General features: G+C 45.6%; 1 long non-coding RNA gene across 1 annotated transcript in view; it reads right to left on the bottom strand.

Moving 5' to 3' along the window:
• Nucleotides 1-26,251, bottom strand: part of LOC121094027 — a 165,854-nt gene that overhangs the window by 66,829 nt on the left and 72,774 nt on the right. Inside the window, exons 19-20 of the long non-coding RNA XR_005829715.1 lie at nucleotides 14,869-15,002; nucleotides 14,023-14,242 (exon numbers count right to left, since the gene is read on the bottom strand). This is a non-coding gene — a long non-coding RNA (uncharacterized LOC121094027). The remainder of the gene's footprint in view (nucleotides 1-14,022; nucleotides 14,243-14,868; nucleotides 15,003-26,251) is intronic.

Below are 26,251 nucleotides of genomic sequence, written 5' to 3'. Positions count from 1 at the left end.
GTGCTGGCAGGAGCATGCATGAGCTCGGTATCTTCAAGATCTCTGCTCCCCTGTCAAGTTGGATTGAAACCAGACAACAAAACTATTGACTGCTCAACTACAGGTCTAGAAAATCATTAGAAAGGGTGGAGCCAGACCACAGTGTGACTGCACAACCTAGCTCCTCTGCCAGCGAAGGCATCCCAGAGCCTCCTCACTGCAAACATGCCGGATTTCACCTTCAAAGCCACCCAGCTGTATTTAATAGTAAGTACATCAAGGCACTCTCCCCTCTCAGAAATGCTAACACCAGTCGTAACTCAGACATGACTCTGAAAAGCACTTCCTGCACAAAAAAATCAAAACATTTTCCAAGAAGCTTAAGAGTTCAGTACCTAGCCCCCACTACAAAGTGGAGCCAGAGTCAAAATCCAGCTCTCTGCTAGAAGGGGTCACATAGAGCCTTTGAAAGGCAACTCAAAGCAGCTGGACTGAGAGCAGAAGGTGTTAGACCTGACCCAACCTGCCAGAAGACCCATCTGAACAGCCAGTGCACAGCTGCGCTCCTCAGACAGATAAAACCACACACAGGGCAAGCATGACAGCTCCCACTGTAACGTGTCTCCCACCAGCTCTGAAAACCTCATGAAATCGCACAGGTAACATTATCAGAGCTGACAAGAGAAGCTAATAAGGGTTGGTAGATTAATCTGTTGACACAACTTTTGTTTTGCATTTGGGCAAGATGTACAACTCAGAGATTGTCCTCCTAGGAGCAGAAGTCCTGACTACCTTTTAACATCCACCTCGCACAGCTTACAAACGCTGCCAAGCTAGGTTTGAGAGCTGGCTCTGTGTTTTGCGGAGGCCAACAAAAACTCAAGCATCCAAGTTTCAAGCACACTAGAGAGACGAGGGGTGGAAAGCACCTGCTACAGAAACCACGGCAGAGGCGCATTTGTCCCACTGTAGATGTTCAGGATGTCAGGGCATCCATGAAAGCTGTTGTACATTCCCTTCATAAATAATGGAAAGAAAACACGCGCTTCTGGGGATTAGCTGACATTCTCTTCAGATCAAAGAGAGCCCAGAAAAATCTAATCCCAGGATGCACCCATTTCTGATCCTCTTCCTACGAGGGGATCTCAGATGGCCAGCTCAGGTCAACAGTGAGGACCTGTGAAGGTACACAAGATGAAAGCCCTCTCCAGGCAGGGCAAGGGGTTCTGCTGAAGCATGCACATGGGTTGAGGTGCCTGTGTTGACTCTACCTGTCTAATTTCTGTGTACATCAGCCACAGACCTCAGCACAGCAACACTGAGATGACACATACACACCAACTGAGAGGCAACTCTCAACATGCCATTTTCAAAGATCACCTGGTAAACTAAGGGGGTCCTGTTCACCCAGCCATCCAGAAACCCCAAATTACATTCTCTAAGCACACAGCAAGATAAAAATTCAGAACCAACTTCAGCAAAGTACTTTTAAAATAAAGTATAAGGTTTTGTTTGTTCTTTCCCCCCTCCCTGCAAATCATACTGGAAATGCTCCAAGCAGGAACGTTCTTTGTGTCTGTGCATGTAAAACTTCCAAGTACAGGCTAATTCAGTTTAATTATGGATTTACTTCACTGGTTGCACTGCTAATGCCAGCAATGGCCAATATTTGCAGCCAAGGGAATGAGAGAAAAAGGAAAGCAAGGTTTTCCGTGCTCTCGCCCCTCTCAAACCCTGTCCCTGCATCCCCATCCATTCAGAACTTCGCGTGCAGGAACACCGCAAAGATAACCCGCTCTTTATTTGTACAATTTATTAGATAATCTCCTTCTAATCGAGAACTAATTAAAGGAAGTGAATGCTTGGTTGGAAACGGGGATTAAAATGTGGATAATTATCATAAACGCTACATTTGTTGTTCCAGCCTGCTCTGTTCTCCTCCTTCCCTCTCCCTTTCCCCCTGGTTCCTCTCCCAGGCTGCTCCTGATAATGCTCAGACTGTCTCAGAGGGGGTTTGCTTTCACAATCAATTATTTTCTTTTTGTCTCTCTGGCTAATGTTTCATTTGTGTGAGAACATTAGTGAGAACTATTTTCTTTTCCTTGTAAATTCATTTAGACGACAGTGACAGAAGGTGGGGAGGTGGCAGCTGTAGAAAAAAAAGAAACAGGAACATTAAACTGAAGCTTATAAATTATTTCATCTTCTCCAGACAATCCAGATCTGTCACTGCTCTGTGTGTGAGGGGATATTTTTTTATTTTTAGGGGGTTTTTTTGTCCAAGAGTTCCTCACAGGCACAAGACATTGATGTATGTGGGAGCCTGACAGGAGAGCCTCTGTGCAGCTTTGGCTGCCGCAGCTCATTCTGCCTGCTCACCTGCCAGAGCTGCTGCCTCTGCTAGCAAGGACCACAGCCACAGAGGTCTCTTCAGACACAGTATCTAGGTCACAAGCAGCAAGGAAAAATTTAGTTTAGTTTAGTTTAGCTAGCCCTCTTTGGCTGAATTACTTTTTCAAGCCTGTATCTATGCAGGCAGAGCCTATTGCTCTGTTGCAGTGTCCAGTCAGGACCACTTCTTGATCAGGCAAAGATTTTGAGAAGCAGGAGGTGGCTCACATCAAGCTACACCACCTTCAGATGAGATTTTTGGCCAAGGGGCACTTGCACTAGATTGACATGAAGATGCATTCCCACAGTGACACCCTGTAAGCCCAAGTCTGATGACCTGGTGGATGAGAAGGATGGATGCTGCAGGACACAGAGCAGCTCCTCTCTCCCTAGACTGGATGTTAACTGTAAGAACACAATTAATGACTCCTTTAAAAATGTCCTAGCATGATAAAAGGTGAAAAATGAGAAAAAAAACAGCAATGCAGTGAGCAGGCCCCTCAACAGCTTGATGCCAGAAGAAGATAGGGATGTCAGCATCATGGCCAAAAGGCAGCAAAACAGTGGTGGGTTTTCACAAAACGCATTGGACAATTTTACATTGCATCTGGATTTTCTGAGGATTAGGCAGTAAAAGTGATAAAAGCACAGAAGTGAAAGGCAGGGTTGGGGTTTTATTCCTTTTCTTCTAAGGAGAGGAAAGGCTCTTCCCACATAACCTGTACCTGTCATGTACCACCTGACGGCACATTACAAAACAGTCTCAGTCAGTCCCCCAACTTGTAGCGTAAGGGATACCTAGGGAACAAGACAACCCCCAGCTGAGGAAGCACAGCCCTTTGAAACACTGTCAATCAGTTTGCTTAACTGATTTTGCTTTCAGTAGTCCTTCCAACAACCCTATGAAGAAGTGATGCTCAGAGTGGCTGGGTCTGCACCAGAAAGAGCACAGAGAGGTTTCTTTGTTCCACATCAGCATCTGCTGTCACACCACCACTGCCATCAGTGATTGTCCCCATTACAGTGGGGACAGCAAAGCAGTCCCTTGACAAAGAGCACAGATTTTTATGTCGATCCACTCCACAACTTTGGGAAAGTACCTCTGGCTTGAAGCCAGGCTCAGCTTTGGCACAAGCCAAACTAAACAAAGCACAAATTCTCCCCTACAGATCATGTATCTTCCAATTTACATTTGTCCAGGAGAAAAGCACTGCGTACAAATGCGCAAGGCGTTAGCATGTTGGGTTTTTTGAAAAATTTGAACTATTATATTTCAAAGGGATATGTAATGCATAAGTGTCTGGGCTCATATATCTTTCTCATCATCCCTTCTGCCTTGAAGTAAGGTCTTGCTCTCTAAGAATCTACACAAGAATAACACTTGAACAAAATGAAAAGCAACCTGGCTAGTGATATATATAAAAGATGACATCTCCAGAAATCCCAGACTTCAAAGGGGCAGCTTTCAGCTCATGACTATCCACTTCCTCCAGCCCTCAAGGCTAGTGTCATAATTTTAAAGCCACAGGAATCATTTGATCTCTCCAAATGGCAGCTCAGTGGTCTAGCACACTTCTGGATGTCAAAGAAGTATGCACCGCCACCAGCAATATTCTGCAGGGGTTAGTTTTTGAAAGGACAGATTGAGGTGAAACAATCAAAAGATTCAGTGGTAGGGGGGCAAGGGGGGAAAAAAGAGGATATTTAAAAGGACAATTGCATGCTGAGGGACTTTGTGGTCCAGCTTATGCAATGCTGGAGCGCAGAGCTGACAGCACAGTGGGATGTCAGAGCGCGATGGTCACGCCAGCATGGTGCATTAACCTCCAAGGTTTCCTCCCAGTCTCATACAACAGCCTGTGGCTCACACAAGAGGTGCATAGAGCCTGCTCATAAGAATAGGGAGCGTACACAAAACTGGTCATGAGACCACAGGTCTTCTCTGTGCCACCCCAGCAGCGTGGGGAAGCCATTCTCCTCCTCCTCACCCTCCAGAGCATGCTACAAGTATCAGCCCTCCTCCAGGACACTAGGGAGTGGGTGAGGAGGAAGGGACATGAGAGGCTGCCAAGATAAGTAAATGGATGCCTGCTGGTGAGAACTCTTAATGAGAAGCTTTTCAGCAACTAAATGTTTATATGGAGTTAACGTACTTATTTTGAGGTATATACACTGTAATAAATGAGCACCCTTCCTATGCTCCAGCAATTAAAGAAGTGTATTGCAAACAAACAGACCCACTGCCTCCCACAGATGGGCTCACATGCAGCGACTGCAAGGAGCCAGCCTGCAGACCTGCCCCTCTCCCCTTCCCCATGGCCCAGAGGTGACCTACAGAGCATCCCTGAGAGATGGAATGGCCACAGGTTTCCCAGGACAAATACATGGGTGACCATGCTGCTGGATCAGTGTCTCTTAGCCCAAGTGGGCTTAGTGGGTAAGAAACCTTACCTGATCCAGCCTAGAAACCAGTAAATCAAGCACCGTTTTCACATTGCAAACTGGTAGAAATACCTCCACATGAGCAGGCCACTGAATTGTGCACTGGCAGCAGTTTCTGAACAGATTGGAGATACTGCATTGCCACAGTTTAATAGAGTGAGTATTTATTCTTGTGTGGGAGAAACACTCCATTATCTGGTTTATTAATTGTTAGTTAAGTAATGTGAAGGTGCCCAGAGCAGGAGATGAGCCCTCATCACTTGTTATTAGCTTAGAAACCAGCAGAAATAAAATAACCGAAGATAAATTATCAGAAGTGCTGCCCCAAGTACCGCAAACTGACAGATCTACTCAGAGGGGAATTCAGAGAGTACTCTCGGGGGGCCCAGAGAAGAGATAGTAATAGTCAGTCCAATTTTATTTTTATTTTTTTAATGAAAAGATTTCATCATCATTGATTTTGAACACCACTCTTCATGGCTGGGATCACATGGATATTCATGGCTGAGAGGGTATTCCTGCTCCTGCAGGAAAACTCAATTTATTAGTCTATCACTGGGAAAGCAAGACAGCCTTTGCATTGGCAGCACAATGCCACACAAGAAAGAGAGTTTGGGGGTGGTTTGTTTTTCTTTTAAAAAAGCAACATGCAGCTACAAACAGTCTGGCCTGCGATAGCCTCAAAAATATAGGCAACCCTGTTACCAGCAGAGAAGTCCAGAGTAGGGATGGGAGTTTCTATAAAATTAGTTTAACAAAGACCTCAGCAGCAGTCAAGAAACCAGCAATGAAAAGATACAGGAGTCTACCTTGAATCCCAGACAGGTAAAACCACCCAGGTTTCTCTAACACTGTAATAGCCACCAGATCTAAACAAGTAAAACCCAGCTATGTGTTCAGCACCCGCATTTATTTCCCCCAAATCCATCTTCCAGTGGTGGCCACGTATTCTCAGTTTGCTGGTTCCCACGCCTAGGCATGGTTCTGAGCAGCTTGCCCATCCAGGCAGAGCATTCCTGTCTACGTGCAGCTCAACCACAGGGAGGAACAGGAGGCTCCCACCCATGTAGAGAGGAAGGTCTTCAATCCGGGGGCAAAAGCAGGGTGCCCACAGGGACCCAGAACAGCAGACATCACCATGCATTTATCAGACTTGCAATTCATGAGGAAAGTGCAACACCATAACACACAGCACAACAGGCCAGCCAAGCAGCTAGCATGCCATTACACTGGAGAAATTTAACTGAACTAATGCATTTAGGGGTATAAATCAGAAGAGGTGGCGTTAAAAAAAAAAAAAACAAACCAACCCAAAAAAAACAGATAGCCATTCTTGTCCTTGTAGCCATTTGTCTAGAAAACTGATCTGAGTAGCCTTTTTGCAGCACACGTAACATTTTTACCTGCAGTTCTGTAACAAAAGGTAGAGACAAGAGGAAAGGATAGAGCAGGAGACTGAGCCAACACCAGCAGCATGCTAATATTAGCCAGAAAACAACTACAGCCAAAGCTTTGGTCTAACCTTGCACGTTGGAGCCGAAACTGAACCAGGGCCATCGCCTGATCTAGGAAACTAGGAAAATGCAGAAGCACCCAAGGCTGCTCACCACCCATACAACCAAGGAGGTTCCCAAGGAGGCAGCCCCTATCAGCAAAACATATATTTCTGGGTCCTCCAGACAGAGCATCCAACACCAGATTACTCCTTTCCTGGTAGTTTACAGCATTTAAAATAAAAAATAAAATGCAGTATTCAATAAATCCTTTATTCACGCTTTACTCCATGACCAAACACCAGAGTTTGTAGGAGAGTAGGTAACCTCTGAAGAATTAATTGTTCTTATTTTAGTCTCTGCAGTATATGCAGTTTGCCCTCCCAGCTGTCCTTGCTGCAGACACAGTAGGAGAGCTGCAGCACCCGGAAGTCATACCTGTAGCCCAGAAGCAGCCCTGCTTGCACCACAAAACCCTTTTTAAAGAAGTTTTACAAGAGTTGTGCCACTTTTGCAGTCTTAACTCTTCAGGTAAACATTTCTTACTCCCCATTTCATTTAATCTCTTCTAGAAACAGAAATAAACACTGTTTCACCTGCATCCTGCAACAGAGCACCCTAGATCCAAGCTCATTCTCAAAAGTATTTGTTTGCAAGACAAAAGACAATCTGCTCCCAGTCCTGGAGGACTCCAAAAACATTGCATCTAGTTCAGCCTCTTCACTTGCACGCATATTCAAGTTAAGCCAAAAGAATTTCTTAACAAAGTAATAGCCCTCTGAGAAACTAATCAGCTCAGACCTGCTCCAACATCCACAATCTCCAAATATTTCTTACCTGCTATCCCAAGTTCTTAAGTTCACTTTAACTTCAGCTTCCAGAATGAAGCCAAAAACTTCACAAGCGTTTGACTCCTGCTTTTATAACTTCTTGCAGCTACAAAGCTGTTCACAGGTGAGCTGACTAAGGCAGCCCAATTAGACCTCCCTAACAAGATCCTTTCATTTAAGTGGATCCAGGTGTACCTTTCAATTTCTTAAGGTGCTTCCTTTGCTGCATCTTCTCAGAGAGGGTACTCTACTGCTAAATTGCTTATCAATCGAAGAATGCTTTGCAAATGCTGTATTTTCCTGCACCTATCTTGTAACTTCAAGGATATACAACTGATTTCAAAGTGTCAAAAGCAGCTCTCTGTTCATTGGTACTACCTAATACTGTAGAGGTAGAAAAGCTTTGGGTAGGATGAAAGGAGATAGATGTCCTGGAGAGAAGCTTTTCCTCATATTATCTCTACACATTTATAATCTCAGATATTACTTCATCACAGGACTCTTTCGCATGGATAAATTGTAAGGTTTATATATGAAAATATAGCACCTGCTATCAATATAAACATTTTTTTCCTGGCTATGAGCTGCCAATGGGCGCTCTATGTCCTAATCTCAGATGAGATGGGAACAAAGCTCCCTAGCTGCGCAGTCACACCTTGCTTGTGCAAGATGACCCTATCACTCTGACTTTTCCTTCCCAGCCTGTCTTGCTCAGCCTCTGAACTCAGACTATGTGTGCTTAATAAAAAAGTATTTTTCATCATTTGTGGGCATTTAGTGCTGTACCTGGAGGGGCAGTTCTGTCCCTGTGTAACTCCACCCCTTTGCAAGTCTCCTTTCTGGTGTCCCGGAGTGTTGGTCAGCTGCACTGCAGGGAGTTTATTCAAAAACTTTTGCAAGGATGTTGCTTAACTGACTGACAGGTAGAGCTAGACAGCACTGAAGATAGGGGAAGGACGTTAGCAGTAGAGGGATGCATGCCAGGCAAAAAGGTCTGTGTCAAAAGGAACTGGTCCCAGTCTTTCCTCTTGCTGGTGCTAAAGCAGCTCCAGAGTTGATTTTGCCTTGGAAGAAACTCTCACATACACTGTGATTTTGCGAGAGGCAGAGACCAGAAAGGTATGCAGGATGAAAATCAATCAAGATTTGTCAAATACACGGGAGAACTCATTTTTATGAGATAAGTGCCTTCAGAGGAAGCGTTGGTAGACACCTACCACATGTTCAGCCTGCTTAGTGGCAAAGTATGCAACATTAATCACTGTCACTTGAAGGGGCCAGGTTCCAGCTGAACCATCTTCCAAGTTTCTTCCTCCTTCAGCCATCCTCTCCTCTTTCCCCTCCCCATCCACTCACAGGAAGATGAGTTGCATTCGCAGATCTACAAACCTGCAAATCAGGCTGATGCTCTTGGCAGCTGCCATACCAACCCATCATTTATTTGGTGCTGAGCTGTCCTCTGTGCTTCAACTAGTTACCTGAATGAACTCTCATTTCATGCAAGGTAATTAGCAGCATGGGCCAAAATGGTGTTAGAGATGCCTAGTGCCTCTTAGCAGATGAGGTTCACAGGCTGCTGTCCCACTGCAGTGGGGTCTTGCCCTTAGAAGCAGCCAGGAAAAGATAAAGCGAGTAGCTTGGCAAACATTCTCTTCTGTGAGCAATTATCAGCACTGAGAGAAGGTAGCTTGATTAGCTGGGGTGATTGCTGATCACTCAGGAGCCCGAGCTCTGCCGAAAAAGTGGTTTGGGAGGAGGAGCAGATCATGGGAATCCCACAGCAGCACTGAAACAGAAGAGCCTGCAAGGACCTAAGTCATCAAAGTTATAGAAAGGGGAAAAGTTATGTGCTTCCAGGACATTATCGTCAGACTTCGCCACCTGCTTCCTGCTCCCCATAATATTTCTTACTGTAATGCATCATTTGCTGCTGTGAGGCTTTGTTGTGTCATGCTCAACCCATCCTGAAGATGAGTGAGAGGACTTCATCGCAACAGGGTGAGGGGACAGCCCTGCCCTCGGGGTATTCACAATGGACTCTTCTTTTTCCATGTGTCACTCATTTTCAGGCTAAGATTTTTTGTTGTCTTACTGCGGATCTTGTTCCCACATTTTAATAGCCTGAACCTATACCCTAGACAGTCACATCGGATAACACCTGCTAGGTTAAATACTACACCTAGGGAGTGGGGAAAACTGGTTTGTGGCAGTAGGTATGAAGACCCCGTGGACTGCACTGTTAAGACTAGGAGAGAAAGAAATAACTAAAAAGTCATAAAAAGACCCTATTTTCAGGTCTTAAGCCAGTTACCGTCTTTAGGGATTAGCTTCAGCTAGGGAGCAAATTGCCCTAAGCCCTCCTGCCACGGGGCTCTGCTCTGCACCACTGCAGCTGTCACTGGGATGCAGTATGGGATTAGAGAAAGGAAGCTCTATCGAGATCTGCTCCTTACAGCAATGATGACACCCATTGCAGGAGGAGATGAGTGGCATTTCCAAAGCCTCCTGGCCCAGCAAGATTATATTCCTACAGAGGGACTTTATTTAACAGAACGGCAAAGGAAGACAGGCAACAAGGACCATAAAATCTACTTCCACTCCCTTACCAGCAGAAAAGTTGCTGAGTCAAGAGGTGCAGCTGCCTGCTCTTACTGACCCAGGCTCTATTTGCTGGCACGGCACTTCCCAGGCAGGGCTTGCTGTGGGTTTATTCTCTGCTTCCCCTCCCACCCCTTCATACACCTTGCCTGCCTCTCAAGAGCTTTCAACTAGAAGGCTGAAATAGCACCAGCATCGTGCTCGCTGGGCCGCTCTTCCCCACGCTGCCTCTCTCCAGGTGATGACGATGGTGCAGAAATGCCCGTGCGGTCCTCCCCCACGGGTGCGCGCAGCAGCGATGGGGTGGCCATGCCCACTGAGGCCGTGGCAATAACTGAACCACCACCTCTGACCCTGGGGTTGCAGAGTTAAGGGCATGCTGCCCAGCCCAAAGGCAGCTCATCATTCACATGGCTCAAACACCAAATCTCCTTATGCTTTCAAAACTTCAAGCCTTGATGACAGCAAGCACCCGAGGGCAGCAACCTGGCTCATAGGTCATAGAGGACGGCTGTCTGTGACCTTACCCCTTCCCTTCTAGGCTCAGTCATGCTGTGGCAGGGATGTGCACATGGGAAGAACAGCTCTGTCTGCAAAACTCTGCTTGCAGCCTATAAACAGTGGCAGAGTAGCTTACTGCCACACATTTTCCCCATGCTCCCCCAATTTTGGGAATACCTTTTTCTTTGGACAAGTGTAACACTGTAATTGACTTCCTGTGCGTCACTGACATCAGCGATGTCCTGCATCCAACAAAAAGGGCAGGTGCCAAGGCTGGGGACCTCGAGACCCTGTCACGGGCAGTAGCATAGGTTGTATTTTGGAAGAGAGGATCGCTGCCAGTCACAGAAGGTTCAAGGGATCTCTGCATCTTTGCTAGAGGAGGGAGGGATTCAACGTCCAAACCACCCTGCTCCCTTCCCTGCTGCAAGGACTGCTGGTGGCACACACCGCAAATGCAAGAAAAAATGGGGCAAGAGCCTCTTTACCAGGCAAAGAAAAACAACAGAGCAGAATCACAACAATCTGAGCTTTTTGGGTTATAAAGGGCCCATGTTCACATGCCACAGGTGGCAGCAAATCCAGCTCTCCAGAAACTGCACAGCATAAAGGTCACATAACTCATGAGTGCTGTGTGTATTGGAGTTACTTATCACATGCCACAACAGTTTGGGGACAAGGTAGACTTGGACTGGCTTGTAACCCACACAAGGGCTGTTACGAGCCATTGACTGGTATCTCAGGAGCAAGGGCAATTCAAAATTCATTCAACAGGTTGTAGCAGTAAGGGCAATCTAGGACCTAGATCCTAATTTTATGCAGCTGCTGTCAGCACCCAAAAAAAAGGTCAGAGCATGCCTTGATGCAAGTCTAGAGCACCAGAAAAAAACACAGCCAACATATTCTGCGGCTATTGGCCAAGGAGGGAAGGAAAGAGTAGGAAAATGAATAAAAATCATGCTGCCAATGCCCCAGACTGCTCTTCTCTCAACCCAAAAAGGGACAATGATTCTGAAAATTAGGTGGAGATAATCAGCACTAAACATCTGAAAACCAAGATTTTAAACTTGGTTTTATCTTTGCTTCTCAATTTCTACATCAGAGAAAGCAAAAAGCTTTCAAATGCTATACAGCTATATACGCTAATATTTTTTACACTTTTTTTGTCCTTGTGCTTAGCAATGAATAAAGGCTCAACGCCTACACCAAACCCTCCAGAACCCAGTCAGTAAACCCACTGCCAAGTTATCTCATGACTTATGGTATATGGGGGACATGGATTGTTGCATGGGAGAAATCACAAAAAAATTCTTACTCCGGGGTGCAGGAGGTTCAAGGGATAGGCCAGAGGGTGTAGCATCTTTTGGCTCTCTCTGGCTCCAAAAAGGCACAAGCCAGGATGAGCTGAAGTCTTATTATCATGCATAGGCACATGAGCACTCTGGAAAGGTTAGTAAGAGGGGTATTGTCACTGTCTCCTACTTCTGGGTTACCTCCCTGCTGTCAAAATTTGGTGACCCTCAACCACAGCTGGCAAAAGGGACAGTGAGGACACTCCATAATCTGCTCCAGTGCAAAGTCAAACCAAATTGTTAAATCTCAGCTGCTTCTCCGCAGTCTTTCTGCTCTGAAGCCAGAGATTTATCCAGAACAAAGGGGGAAATTAAAAAAAAAACAAACCACAAACCATAAAGACTTCAGATACAAGTATTTATTTGCAGGCACTAAATGATTTCTTGATTAATTCTGCAACCTGCTGCTTACTTGCCTCTAGTCCTCGCTGCTCAGTGTTTCATGGAGAAAACATTTTAGCTCAACAGAGAGAACTTTCAGGCTGAAATTTGCCTGTTGTAGGCAGCAGGGCAGTAATTGGTTTGAAAAATAAAACATTGAGGAAGAATATGAAACTGATCTTAAACCCTTTTAGCTAGATAAAGGCTTTGGTTTACCATAGGCATGTGTGTAAACTTCTCCAGACCTAATAAAGAAGCATTATCACTACAGCAGATGTTAAATGCAAGCATTACTTTAAAAGGGGTGGGAGAAGAAGAAAGAAAGAAAGAACCTGTATATAAATATAAATAGGTACCACAGCAGGCTCTCAGATTGCAGGCTTTCACATCCCTCTATTTTACACTGGGATATCACCAAAACTAACATGACAGTATATCATTACAGGAAAGGAATGGCTATCATCCCTATACTAGCAGCCCAAACAAGATTTGAGTACAGGATCCTTCAGCATATAGATATTCTTCCCAAGTCATCAGCCTTGCCATTTGCTTCAAGGAGCGCAAGGAGAAACACGCGGCAGATCCAACATTTTTGGAACAACATAAGCCATTAGATCAGGCTCCTGCCAGGCAGGGAAAAAACTGAGCAGCCAGGTACGGAAAGCGGCGACATACTAATATGCTGGGTGTTTCAAGGAGAATTTGAGCAGCGCTTTTTAGTTTCTTCATGATTTACTGCATGGTATGGAGTTCCCCTTTTCAGCCTGGGCCAAGCCTTACTCAGAAAAAGAAGAGTTCTGTGCAATATATTGCTTCTTCCCATCTAAATGCAGCAGTAAAATCAAGAAAATCAGATCTGTGACAATTTAATTATCACCTTCCTAACGCGGCTGCCCCATCCTGACCTTGTTAGGGAGCCCATAGTGTGCTAAAACCCCATGACCTCGCCAAGACCTGCTGGGAAGCCAGCAGCAAAACATCTCCAAAAGGCAGCTGCCTCAGGAGACGGCATCCTCTTTCTGTACGTTGCCTTTTTAAACAGGAAAGAAAATGACTGAACCTCAGACCTGGAATTCGAGTAACTTAAGTATGAAAAGAGCCTTAAAACCTTTGCAGCACCCTGGCACCGGTCCGTACCTAGGGAAATGCATCGGGGGTGGGCCCAGTCATCAGGACTGAGGAATCCCTGGTTTTTTTATTGCATCAGGGATGCCAGAGCACTTTGAGGTGCAACAACTTGCATGTAGCAGGAACAATGCATTTTCTAGCACGGAGAAGGCAGGGGAAGTCCTCTGGCAACATAAGTCAGTTCAGATGGTGCCCGCTTACAGGTCCCTTCCTTTAAATTGATTAATAATGACACATTTAAATAGACAACATAAATTAATTTCTGAATTGCACCATTAGTAAGTAATTAATTTCTTTGCTCTGTGAAACTAAGATATCACTGTTATCTAAATCTATAAAAAGAAGAAATGCTGAATGAGGACTCCATTACTGTAAAAATTGATTTTTCCCTTTACCCTCTTCCGAGGGTTTTTTTTTCTCCCCCTTCCGCCAATGCATTTATTTTTCAGGTGCCTGGGGGTAGGGAGAGTAACCTAATTTATACTTCCAGTGGTAATCAAAAGATCATGCATGCTCATTTCAACCAAATGATGTCATTATGAAGACTGTTAAAGATGGGGTTGCCTTGGAAACGCAAAATACTGATAGTTGAGGTTGGACATCTGAATTCTCTGTAGGCACAGTAATGAAGAAATGGCGTGGCCCTGCCAGACCTGGCCTGGCTGGTCACACTGGGCAGATCACTCCCCAAGTAACTCAGATGGTCTCTTTAGCACTACCATTTTTCCTATGCCTCCCACCACCTGCCATAATCTATTACTTTTACGGAGCCAGGAGCAGAGAACTCGCTCAGTTCAAAGGCAAGCACAAATGATGAGGTGTGGGTTAGGACCTGTTCATCCCAGCGGGAAGGACATGCCAGCACAAGGCTGTGTGCTGCTTACTGCCAGCTGGCTCGCTTCTGCCTTTCAACACAAAAAGATGTACCTGGTGCCTCTGCCACCCTCTCGGTGCAGCTCAGGATGGAGATCTACCAGGCATTCAGGGTGTGTCTGCCAACCAAAGCCAGGATCCAGTTGTAGCCAAGGTGTCTGATCCTCCTTTCCAAACCAATGGACTCAGTAGATGGTCTAGGACACGTTCAGCCTTGGTGCAGGAGATCATGCGTTCAGCATCCTGCTGCCCGCTCCAGAGGGGAAGGTGCAGCCTAGGAAAGGGGAGCTTTATTTTGGGTGCCCCAGAGCAAGGAGTTTCCTTGCAAAGATCAGCAACCTCACTCTGGCTGGACAAAACAAGACATGTCTGTCCCTTCTTATCGTCCTGACCCCTTCAAGTGAGGATACTTTTATTAAGAGTTATTTTAAAAACAATTCCAGAAATGGAATTGACTTTCTATCTACTACTTACAGAAAAGAAAAAAAAGCCTTAATTTTTTCCACTCGGTGAGTATTTCCATTACCATTCTGCTGAGACGGCTTTAGGCAGCTGTCCCCCACTGGTGTCATTTGCACAGGGCAGACAATGAGAAATGGTTGACACCAGTTAGGCAGTGGGCTTTCAGCAGCCCCAGACTTTGGTCCACCAACAGAAAAGGATGCAGACTAATGCTACAGTTTCAGGACAACTCCCTGGGACTCTAGCTAGTTCTGATCTTTCCAGTTCGAGGTACTGGGAGAGAAAGCTTAGGACTAAACTGGAGATGCACTAGTAATATGGATGCAAATAGACACATCTGTCTCCTTGCACTGAGAAAGACCCATCCCTCTCACTGGGGTCCTTCAGCTGTGCCAAGCCGTGAATTGCACAGTTCCTTTTCAGCTCTTTTTTACCTACCTTGTCCTTAGAACAATGAGATGTCATCTCTGATCACATCATGCTGAGCTGAAAGCCAACTTTAAGGTACACCTCAGAGAGAAGGGGGCACAGCCTGAACGACATCTTCAAATGTAGGCATTCTATCCACCGCTCTAAATAACAGAACAGAGCAAGTTGAATTATTTACAGTGAGTATTTTGGCTGCATCTTCCCTCCCCCCGCCCCCAACCCCCTTTCTTCTTGTTAAAGAACACAAAACAAAACACACATACAAACAAGTCAATGGGATGAAACATTGACTATCTGTGCAAGGAGTGTTAAATGAACTCATTTCAGCTTCTCAATTAATATCTGGATGTCCCCTAGTCACTGCCAGGTGTTTTTTCACTTTGGTAAGTAGGTAATGACATTAATACCACCATGTGATCTTCTTTCTCTTCCCTTATTGAGTCACCTTCCCTTTACATGCAGGAGTTTCTTTTAAGGTTCATCAATTGAAATTGTTTGAACGCACCGAGAAAAATAATAAAAAGAACATTTCATAACATTGGCAGGAGCATTTCAGGCATGAGCACTTTGAATATTTATTCGCCCTTTGTGTGAGCAATCTCAGCAAGAAAAATTCAGTGTGAATAAAAGGAATTGCAAATACTAGCAAAGTACCTCGTTGGTTTTCATTCAAAGAATATTTGCACAGGCTCCTGGGAGATTTATCAGGCAAGGTAATACAAAATCCCTTGTAGCGTCAAAGCTTTGGACACTCCGTAATCCTCCTTGTCCAATGAAAAACATCTTTTCCTGAGAGCTGAGGGCCTAAGCTGATTTTTTTTACATGGCTTGGGAAGCCTGGAAAAGGATTGGAAAAGCTTGGAGAACTGTTATCTTTGCCCCATTTCTGTTTCATAGTGCCTCATATTTCCTCTGCCTCTCCTCCCCCATCCACTTTCTCTCCCTTGAGCCCAAATAGAGAGAACAAGGTAAGCTTCCTTCAAAAGTTAAAAAAAAAAAAAAAAGGAGCGGGGGGAGGGCGGCAGGAAGAGATGGCCAAGCAGCCAACACTGTGGGAGCCGTGAGCAGGTGGGAGACTCACAGGGAAAAACTGGTCAAGGAGCAAGTCACAGCAGAACTCTTCTTTACCACAGGTCTGGATTAGACAAGATCCCATCTGTGATCAAAATGAGAACGAATTGCTAAGGAGTAGAGCCAAAATATTCTTCTGCCTGGGAAAGAAAAAGCAGGATAGCAGTATCCACTGAGTTTTTGGGGCTCAGCAATAAAAGCACCAAGGCCAATTTACTCATAATTAGTCTTTATGGGCAAAAAAGTCCTACGGAATTTCATTCTTGCCATAGAATTTTATAGGGTGGTTCAGAAACTTATAGAAAGGATATTGTTTTCCATTATCTTGCACAGGTTTTTAGAGCATCTCTCTAGAACCCTGTTGGTTTCAGCCCTGTTAAATTCAATAACTTCCCTAAGGGAGTGCTTTAAGTGTCAGGCTTGATTCAGTTATATAAAGGGATAAGGGAATAATCGTTAGACAGTGCACGGGGATGGGAGAAGTGGTTTTGTGTGGCACCAGTCTTATTTAAGAACAGTCTGAATTTATAGATGAGACTGATGAGAAAGTTGGAAGCAACTAACATAAGTGTAAAAGACAAAACCCAGACAGTGCTTTTAGAGAGGGCTGTGATTAACTGGGATACCACTGAGACATGAGGATGGTTTCAGATGAGTATTTTAAGTGTTTTTAGATGTTTGTCTTGCTTTCATCAAGATGATGTCCAATGTACTCTTCTTGCTATTCATAATGTAAGCTATGGGCATTGGAGTTTATAGAAGAGCCTGTATTGCTTGCTTTGCAATCAAGACATCCTGCAATTAGCAATCCAAAACACTGAAGTCTTTAATATTTCTTCTTACTGCTAATACAGAATATTTTATTTCTAATATACTGTTGTCCTTGCACCTTGATTTATTATGACAGTGTGATCCATGACTAATCCTTCTGAGTGCTGAGCACAGGCACAGACCAAAAACCCAAATCAGCATCTCTCCTTGCAACCACTCACTTAGCATCCTCTCCAGAAAGGGGGAAAGAGGACAAATGTGGCCTTCAGGAGACAAGGAGTGTGAACCAGGGTGAGTATCTCCTAGACCAAGTCAGGAAGCACTTTTAATTTGAAGAGGAGAAAAGGTGTGAGGTTGGTTTTACAAGGTATTGTGGCAGGGGAGAGGCAGTTCCCAACAGCCAGGTTTCTAAGGGCACATGTGAACTTACTGATGCTCTGACAGACTTCTCACCTAGCCTGTGCATCTCAAATAGCAAAAAAAAAAAAACCTAGGCAGACAAGCTCAGCTCCATTTTCTTCACTAACAGAACAAGTAACATGCTTTTTTCAGCCAGCAACTAAAAAGACTGAAGTTTTCTGCTGCTAACCAAGGATATTTATCAGCACTTCCCAGATCTGCTTCATAAACAGGTTATCCTCAGGTTCCTCACCCACACCTGAGACCCTTTGGAAGGAGGCACCTCATGACTCCTCACCACCTGAGCCTGATCCAGCCCCATTAGCTGGCACCCTTTGGTCACATTCATGCAGTGTGGTGCTTTTCCAAGCCTGCATCCAATGATGCTCAAGATGCCACTGAGAAACACTGCCAACAACAGCTCTGACTGCAATGTCAGCCTGAATATTGCTGGAGTCAGCAGCAGGTGAAGCAGACTTGGAGCCCTTCCCAATTTTGCCATCAATGACCAGAAACCAGTAGCAGCAGGTGGCAGGGCTGTTTGGTGCCAGAACATGGTAAGGTCACCCACGTCCCTCCCTGCAGCACCCATGTGGCTGGGAACAAACTTCTTCCTTGACTCTGTCTACTGAGGCATCTCTTAACGCTCAAAGCCTGGAGATCCATAGCTCCTACTTCTGTACAAGTCAGGACAACTGCAGGAACTCTTCCCAACTACCCAAAGACATCATTTACCTCTGAAGTTACACAGCTCTTCTCAGCCCTGTGCTGGGTGCAGGCTTCCTGGTCCATCATTACGAACCCTTTTTATGGCTTCTTTGGGTTCATCCCTGGCCTGAGTGTGAGATGCTCCATTTGTTTTGGCAAGAACGTCCCTGAGATTTATACCTATAATTATACAGCTAACCTTTCCGACAGGGAATTTTAAAATGATCAACGCTAAAGCAACCTACACATTAAATGTGATTAATAAGACACCAAATGACTCTGAGTCTGTGCCTCCCTGCTTGTTAAGCATGTCAACTGCAGTGTCCCCGGCTGATCCCACTGCTGCGAGACATCACAGGACACCCGAAAATGGTGTGGAGAGGCCTTGGTCATTCCCACTGGCCATATCCACTCCTCCCAGGCAATGTCCATGGAAGGATTAGGGTACACACAAGCACAGAGAATGACATCCATCTCCTTAAGTTTCATTTCTGAGGATGGAGACTTCTGGTCCTTGCTACTATCTTCTCCTGCCTCTCCTGCTCTCTGTCCTTTTGTCCCCTTCCTGGTGGGAGCTTGTACCAGTACAGCCACAGCCAGAGGGATGCTGAAGAGATGACAGCAGGATCTCAAGTGACAGGAGACAGATGAGCACAAGCCTCACTGGGAGGCAGGTTAAATGAGGTGCCCGCTCCCCCAGCACAAGGTCCTCTCTGCAGAATTGTCTTGCTGTCCCCAGGGGCACCTAATGGAGCTCTTCTCCTCACTCCATGAGCAGGTACCAACTTCATCTGCCATCAAAGCAGCCACTATCCATATAATCAGGGAAAACAGCATCTGTCAGGATTATCTGTCATTCCCCGTGGAGGTGTGGGGTCCCCTCCTTCCACCAGAAAGGGTTGCATAAGCAGAAGAGAGAAGCTTTGTTGCGTGCAGCACTGCCAAGGAAGCCAGCTTCACGGTGTGCTTGGCAGGTTGCATAGTGCTATCTGTTATGGCCCGCACTGAGTCAAGGTTTTACAAAGCTTGCATTTTGCTGATGGGTTGCCCAAAGACAGTAAAAATCAGTCATAGTCAACCTTGCATTGACCTTCAGTCAATGGCTACAGCATGCTAGAATTACAGGAGAAACCCTGATAGCTGCTTCCCTATTCTCTGGACAAAGTTATTGCATATAAATTGTGTATTGATTAGAGGCAGAAAATGTTAAGAAGCCTCTCTGGGAAAACTGGAGGGGGCAAGAAATTCAGGGACTGACAAAAGACCTACTTTAATTAGGAAGGAAAACAAGGTAGTGGGAAGAAAAAAAACCACAGCCTCCTTTCAAAAGCCTCCCACTCCAGATCTGAAAATCTGATCAGGAATCATCTCTCTTAAGGAAACTAGATTTTGGAGCTGGTTTGGCTAGGCAGGAAAACGAGCTGGCTTCCTACCTTCACCCAGGACTGATGAAGACGGAGGCTGGGGAAAAAGAACAGCTATGCTTTCTGCCACTCCTGGATTTCGCATGCTGAACAGGGAAAGCAATAGATCACTTAATGAGTGTGTAACGACCATGCTTATTTCTGTCTTCTAGCTCAAAGTGCTTACAGGGTAATTACACATTTTGGACTTATTAGCTGTAATTACTAGGTTCTGTAATCTGCAGAATGTGTCATTAGAGTATGGGCAATCTCAAGTGGTCTAAATACACATGAAAAAGTTTCTTGTTTATCTTCCAACTTTTCCTGTCTCAGCCTTAAGATGACCATGGAGAGACGAGGTGCTTGTTCTCATGTCAGGAAGCCTTGCTGGCCCCCCAGGACCGCTGCAGCTGCCAGAGGTTGCCATTCCCTGACCTGGAATAGATGGGACACTCGTGGGAACACACACAGCCCTGGCCTGCAGCTGATGGCATGTTACAGGAGTCTTTCAGAAATTTGGCTCTCATTCATACAGCCAAATAACACATGGTGTTCACAGTAAAATCACAGCACTCCTCTGGATAGACACCATTACACCAGGAGCTGCTGGATCAGCTACAAGGTTTCAGCTCCTGCCTCCTGTCCCTTTGCTGCTGGGCAGGACTCTGCCTTCAGTTGGATGGCTTTGGAACAACATAGCTATCAACAAGCAGAAAATAAAAAGTCGGTTTGGGTCTACATAAAAACCCTGCCAGCTCATTGCAGATAGGATTGGTGGGGGCCAGGGTGAATTGAGCTTCTCTCAGTGTACAGAAATGAACTGTTTTAGGACTCTCCTACCTACCAGACTGACGCAGCCCAGGTTTCTTCCCACCCCAAATTTTGTGTGACTCACTCCTCCTTTTGCTTGTGTAATCTTGCTGCGTTTCCCTTCAGCCTCCCCTGCTTTTCAGAGCACAGGCTGGACCCACACATCCAGGCAACTCTGGTCCATCCCTGCATGCAGCAGTTCCCCTCTGCAGACATCTTGCAGCCCAGATTCTAGATTTGCCCCCAAAATTACACACAGCCTTCTCAGTTAACATCCATCTCCCTTTCCAGAGGAGAGAGAGCTGGCAGCTTGGCCAGGACTGGAAAGGCAGAGTCTGTGGGGAAGCCTGGGATTCCCACATCTTGGACAATTAGTTTCTCCACACATTTCCCAGGGCAGCTTAGCTTTGCTAGTGCAGCCTTTTTTTCCAAATTCCCTTTAATTTCACACCTGTCCATGAAACTGAAAAGCCAGCGTGCCCATCCATCCCTGCAAAGCACAGCCACAGACAGCCCCACCTGGCATCACTGGGGCTGCTGGTGGCACCATGCTCCTGTTCAGAGAGCAGGACAAGGGGGGACCCTTTACTCAAGGCTGGAAACTGCCAACAGCAGATGCAGAGAGGCAAGAGATCCCTCCAAAAGGATGGATAAGGAGATGTGGTGAGCCAGCCCGCCAGTACCTCAGCACCCAAAGGCCTCTCAGATCCAGGTTTTCATTAAACCCGGCAGAGATGCCCAAGGATGAAGACAGCTTTGCATTTTTTGCCTCTGGTGTAACACCTCTAAGGCTCACCAATCACCACAAACTACACAGTGCTACAGAGCCCAGCTTGACCTAAATAAATTGCAGTGACTGTACCTAAGTTCTGCCTCTGTCTGATCTTTGAGTGTTTTTAATTTTCCCCCAAATATGTCTTTAAGAAAGCTTTGCAATCCATCCCTACGTGATATAAAGCCAGGGTTTACTTCCTTCTGATTCCTGCTTCTTGTTTTGGCCAAAAATCTACTTGCAAGTGGAAAAAAATAAATCAAAACCAAAAAAGCTTGTGGGATATCCTGGACTGTAACATACCCCTCCGTACAGTGTCAAGGAGTTATCCAATATCAGGGTCAAACAGCAGAATAAAATCAAGTGGTCATTGAAGTGAAAGATGGGAAGGTACAGTGACAAGTACAGCACTTGCTGTCTGCACACAGTGCCAGGTTGCAGCATCTCTCACGATCTCGCTTTGATCAGCAGCGACCCTGGGCCACGGCAGCAGTGCTCACATCCCTACTCTGTTTACAGCAGTGACCCCAAAAAGCCAGGCATGCAGAGGCAGACACCAGGCTCCTCACAAAGGTAAAGACTACCTGGGATAATTGAGCTCTTCCACAGGCAGCAAACTCCAGCGCCACTAACGGAGCTAATGCATCTCTCCAGGAAAACAAAATGCAATATAGTACAACACGAACAAGCGTTTTCAGGCTAATTTTACTTTACATTATACGTGACTTCATTTTATCATTTTATGAGCATGTAATACCCCCAAAAGCAGTACTCCTCTGTGGGAGCCTAGCAGCCACCTCACACTGGGCTGAACAGGAGAGCAGTGGTAGTGTAAAAGCAGAACGTTGTCCTTGTAACCATCTAGTGAGGGGGGGAAGGAAAAAAAAAAAAAGTGTCACCACCATTTTTCTTTTTGTTTCCTTGGGAACCAACATCCCATCCATGATGCAAACAATGAGCTACCCAAACAAACAAATTCCGGTTTCTCTTCCCTCTGGGGAAGCCTCTGAGGAACCTCCACTGAAGTCAGTAGAGCTCACTGGGGTTTATACAGATGTAAGAGGGAGGAATAAGGACCACAGGCTTTAAAAGCAACACCACAGGTACCCGTTATGGTAGCTCCACATTTCTGGCCACCAGCCAGCAGGTTAGATGGCCAAATAATCCAAACGTATCACTTATCTTTTTGCATGCTTAAGATTTGCCTCCTTCTTTCTCTGTAGTCAAAAAGCACTGTCCAAAGCTTAGAGAAGAGGGTGGATATAATGCCAATCATTAGAGTAGCAATTACTTATCTCACAGGAGCTCTGAGAGGCTTAATTAGTTAATATTTGTAAACCATGATGAGCTCCGGAGATGAAGGATGCAAGGAAAGAAACTGCTCACGACAAAGCTGAAAGCATCTCTGTTTTGCTGGCTGAGCTCCCCTTTGCTGTTCAGAAAGCCTGGCCAGTTTGAACCCCACTCCTTGCCTGTGGTGCTGCACATGGTGAAGCTGAAAGACACCTAAGGGAGCGTTCCCTGCTGCATGCCAGCTCTCTGAAACCCAGCATGAATATGACACTAATGACATCTTTCAGAAATGTAATTAGCCTTCATTCATGGTGAGGTACATTAGGGAGAATTCAGAGGCTTGGAGAAGCGGGCTCCAGTGGGTGAGAACTGAGGTTTGTGCTTTGAAAGCTGCATTAGGGAAGGGGAAAAAATACAGAAAAGAAAATGTTCTAATATTACTTAATTACCCCAAGACATCCTCAGATGTAATCGAGCTTGGAGGGCTAAATGAAGGCTGTGCGTGAGACCGGCAGAGACTGATGCATCTATAATGAGACCACCTTGCAAGGCAAACTAGGTCTCCACAGAAGGAGAGGGGGGCAAAGAGGGTGGCCAAGAAGGGGGCTGGGAGGTACCACATTGTGCATGAAGATCTGCCGATCTCCAGTGGCTTTGTGCAAAGTCCCTTCCCCTCTGCTCGGGGTTGCAAGCTAGGCTGGGTGGATGGAGCGTGGGAGATGAAGGCTGTGGATGCCGGTACAGCACTGCCCAGCAAACCACACACCAAGGAATCACCTCACTCATGGTTTGGATGCTAAAACCCCATGAAAAACCCTTGGTATCCAATAAACATATATGAGCTGTTAACTCATACTGACAGCAAGACGTCCCTCCATCCAAACCAAATCCAAATGCAAGTCATTTCGGCATCTAATCAGCATCTTCCTTGGGAAGCCTCCTCCAGGTAGGAAGCTGGGATGGGAAAGTGAGCACAAACTGTCCTCGGGACACGGCTGTCTCCAAAGATGAGGGGAAACCTTCCCCACGGTGGCCAGGGTTTGGCCCCATTGCTCCCATTAACATTAATGGAAACCAGGCAGCTAAATCCTAGTACTGAAAATCAGCCCTTTCATCTGCCACACCAGAGGCCCAATGCATGCTCACAAGCCCATTCCAGACCTGATTTACATACTGTACAGAAGGAGACATTAAAATCCAAACGGTTTATGGTAATTAATGCTCATTTAAGTATTATACTGGTAACTATCACTTCCAATTCTGCTCAGCCTTGAAGAGGCTCTATGTGCATGTATGTATGTACAGGGAGATTTTAGAGGGATACTGTATCTTCTCTCCTGTTCACTGCTTTCCCAGAAAAAGGATGTTTAATGTTCATTAATTGTTTCACTTCAAGAAATTGCTGTGAAAAAGTCACCACAGGAGAGCAGACTTTTTTTTTTTTTTTTTTTTTTGGTAAAGAAAGTAATAATGGGAAGCCCTGCCTGTGGCATAGATGCATTAGCTGAGTACAGCTCTGCTCAGGCTGTTTAAGCACTGCGATGGGTAACAAATAGCTATTAACACTGAGCTCCCTGTCACTGGAGGAGTGAAGACTATGGAGATCAAAGAACCTTTAGGTGGGAACAAAATGCATTATTTATCACCAATTAATCTTTCTTTCTCCTTGTTCACTACAGAGCTCCAGCAGCAGGACTGGGGTGGGAGGCAGCACTGCCTCACTGAAGACCAAGAGGACCTATGAAGCACCTTTAGGGAACCTTGCACTGATCCATCCCTTTGCGATATCAAACATCAACAGCAAGTAAATAGGTTGAGGAACAAACCTATAGGTTGTGGTACAAAATAAAGGCACAAGGGGCTCCTAGTCCTGTTTTCAAGGCTCATAGAGCCACTCCAGCAAGGCCAGGCAGGCGTGACCCTACACTGCAGGCAAAGCTGTACCACAGCATTCCCAGAGAAGATGATGTCCATTGGCACATCCTTCAGGCAACAGTCCAAGCAGAGAGGACTCTGTCTCTTCCCATCTCCTGTGGTGTTTCCTCCTGGGATGATGAAGGATGCAGAAAGTTGTCCCTCAAGGGATATCCAACAATATCCACTCCAGCATCTACCAGATGTCCAGATAGCTAACCCTACTGAACCACGGAGATATCAGCTCTCTCTGGGAATATCTCCCACATGGGATGTGGAAAAGGGCCAGCGTGGTTATCCTACCTCACAATCACCTCTTTCATCTGAACACCATGAGCATGGCCAAAGAACTTGAGACCTGCACAGCACATCAGTGGGATCCAACCGTTAGCAGCTGCAGCAGCTGCCCTCCAGTCTATCTCACAGCACAAGTAAGGCAAAGATAGAGATGAAGTTTTGGCCCCTCTCCTCCTCTGGGTGCAGCCAAGCTCTGCGCAGCACCTACACTGAGCCCAAGGCCGTCCGCATTACTCATTGTGAGAACAGAGACAAAGTGTATATGGCAGAAGTGTGAGTGGCAGCAAAGGGGGAGCAGGGCGTTAGCAGAAATGCACAGTACAGGTCTTGGCCAAGCAAAATGACCGACAAACTCACCTGCATACTGAGAGCGTGTGATCCATGTTCATACCTTGTCTGAACAGGGTTTTTGACAGCCCCATGCTCCAAAACATCGCTCCTTACCCACCCATCCATGGGAAAGCATGGGAAGTTGCCACTTCCCATGCAAAGATCAGGAGCTATTGCAATGCCCCTATTACACTAATGATGTTTTCTGCCCAAACCTTCCCAAGTGTGGCACCTCATTGCAAAACAGGGGTAGCCATGAGAACTGCCCTGATCCCTTCAGACTTGGACCTGTCCCTTGAACCACAATTCCCATGAGAAGTACCTAGAATTTTCTTGCAGGAGACCACCAAGTGGTGCTGAGAGACAGAAGCAAGAGCCTGCGCCCATTCCAATCACTTGACAAGGTCTTGCAAGACCCATGTTTGCATTAAAAAGAAATTAAAAGGTTTTCCACTCCACTAGCTTGCCCAAAGCCTGCATACTAAATAGTAAATGCTACCTATGAGGTTGAATAAAATCTTCATAAAAAAAAGCTAGCAGTCATTGAATACATCATGAACAATGACATTGGGGAGGCATTGTTCTTCTTCTGCCTGATGGACCATGCTGAAACACCTGTTTCTTATCGTGAAACCGTTAATAACTGTCACCACTGAAATCACTGCTGAAAATGTGTCATTAAGTCAAGTTATTCCAACCACCACCTAACGGAAAAAAAACCCACCAAAAACCAGCAAAAAGGAATAGAGGCAAAACTAGATCTTAGATAAACCGAGATAAGTGTCAAAAACATACTTGTTTTGTCCACTGAAAAACCACTTGCCAGTGGGGAGTGAAAAAAGACCCAGCCTGCGTATTAGATGGCTCCCGCCTCACAGACATCTTCATGCTGACAGACACAGCTGGATAACTATAGGCAATTTTAACTGATTAACTACAGACATTGACCCTTACAATTAATTCACTGGGGATTTGTTTCACTGCAATCATTTCCTAAAGCTACGGCCTCCCCACAGAGCAACAGAAACCCAATTTCTGGCCCTGTTTTTCTCCTACACCAGCCAAAAAGTGGTAACAGGGCTGGTAATCCTGATTCAGATAGGAATGATAGAACGTTTTGTACTTAGGAGGATAGACATTTGCTGAATGCAACCCTTTAGGGACTGCAAGGTCTTTTATCTTCTCAAAGAAACCTAGAGCAACGCACAAAGCCCCTAACTGCACAGTTCAGATGTGGAAATGGACCCGAGTTTTACAGTGCAGGACCCTTTTCTGTAACAAAACCTCTTGCTGACATTCATTGTACTGCTCCCTGGCTGTATCAACCTGATCTCCCATAACCATTGAAAGCCTTCAATCACTTTTCTATAGCAAAAATGGTTATTTCTCCCCTAAAATCACAACCAGTCTCAGAGTTTCCTCTTTCCCTTCAAGGCCCTGGTCGGGCCTTGGTTTGGTCCTATTTTGGGCTGTTTCTGTCCAGCAGAACTTAGCTGCCACCTTGTAAAATCAAAACATCTCTCCCATTTTTTATGTCTTCTGCACTGGCACAGTAAGCAGGGATATGAATGTTGTTTGTCCATGGTGGTCTACTGCCCTAATTTGCTGCCTTTTTCCCATTATC

The sequence above is a fragment of the Falco naumanni genome, chromosome 9 (genome assembly GCF_017639655.2).
Source record: "Falco naumanni isolate bFalNau1 chromosome 9, bFalNau1.pat, whole genome shotgun sequence".
Classification (NCBI taxonomy): Eukaryota; Metazoa; Chordata; class Aves; order Falconiformes; family Falconidae; genus Falco; species Falco naumanni.
Note: the sequence above shows the minus strand (reverse complement) of the source record. Positions and strands in the feature narration are given on the sequence as shown.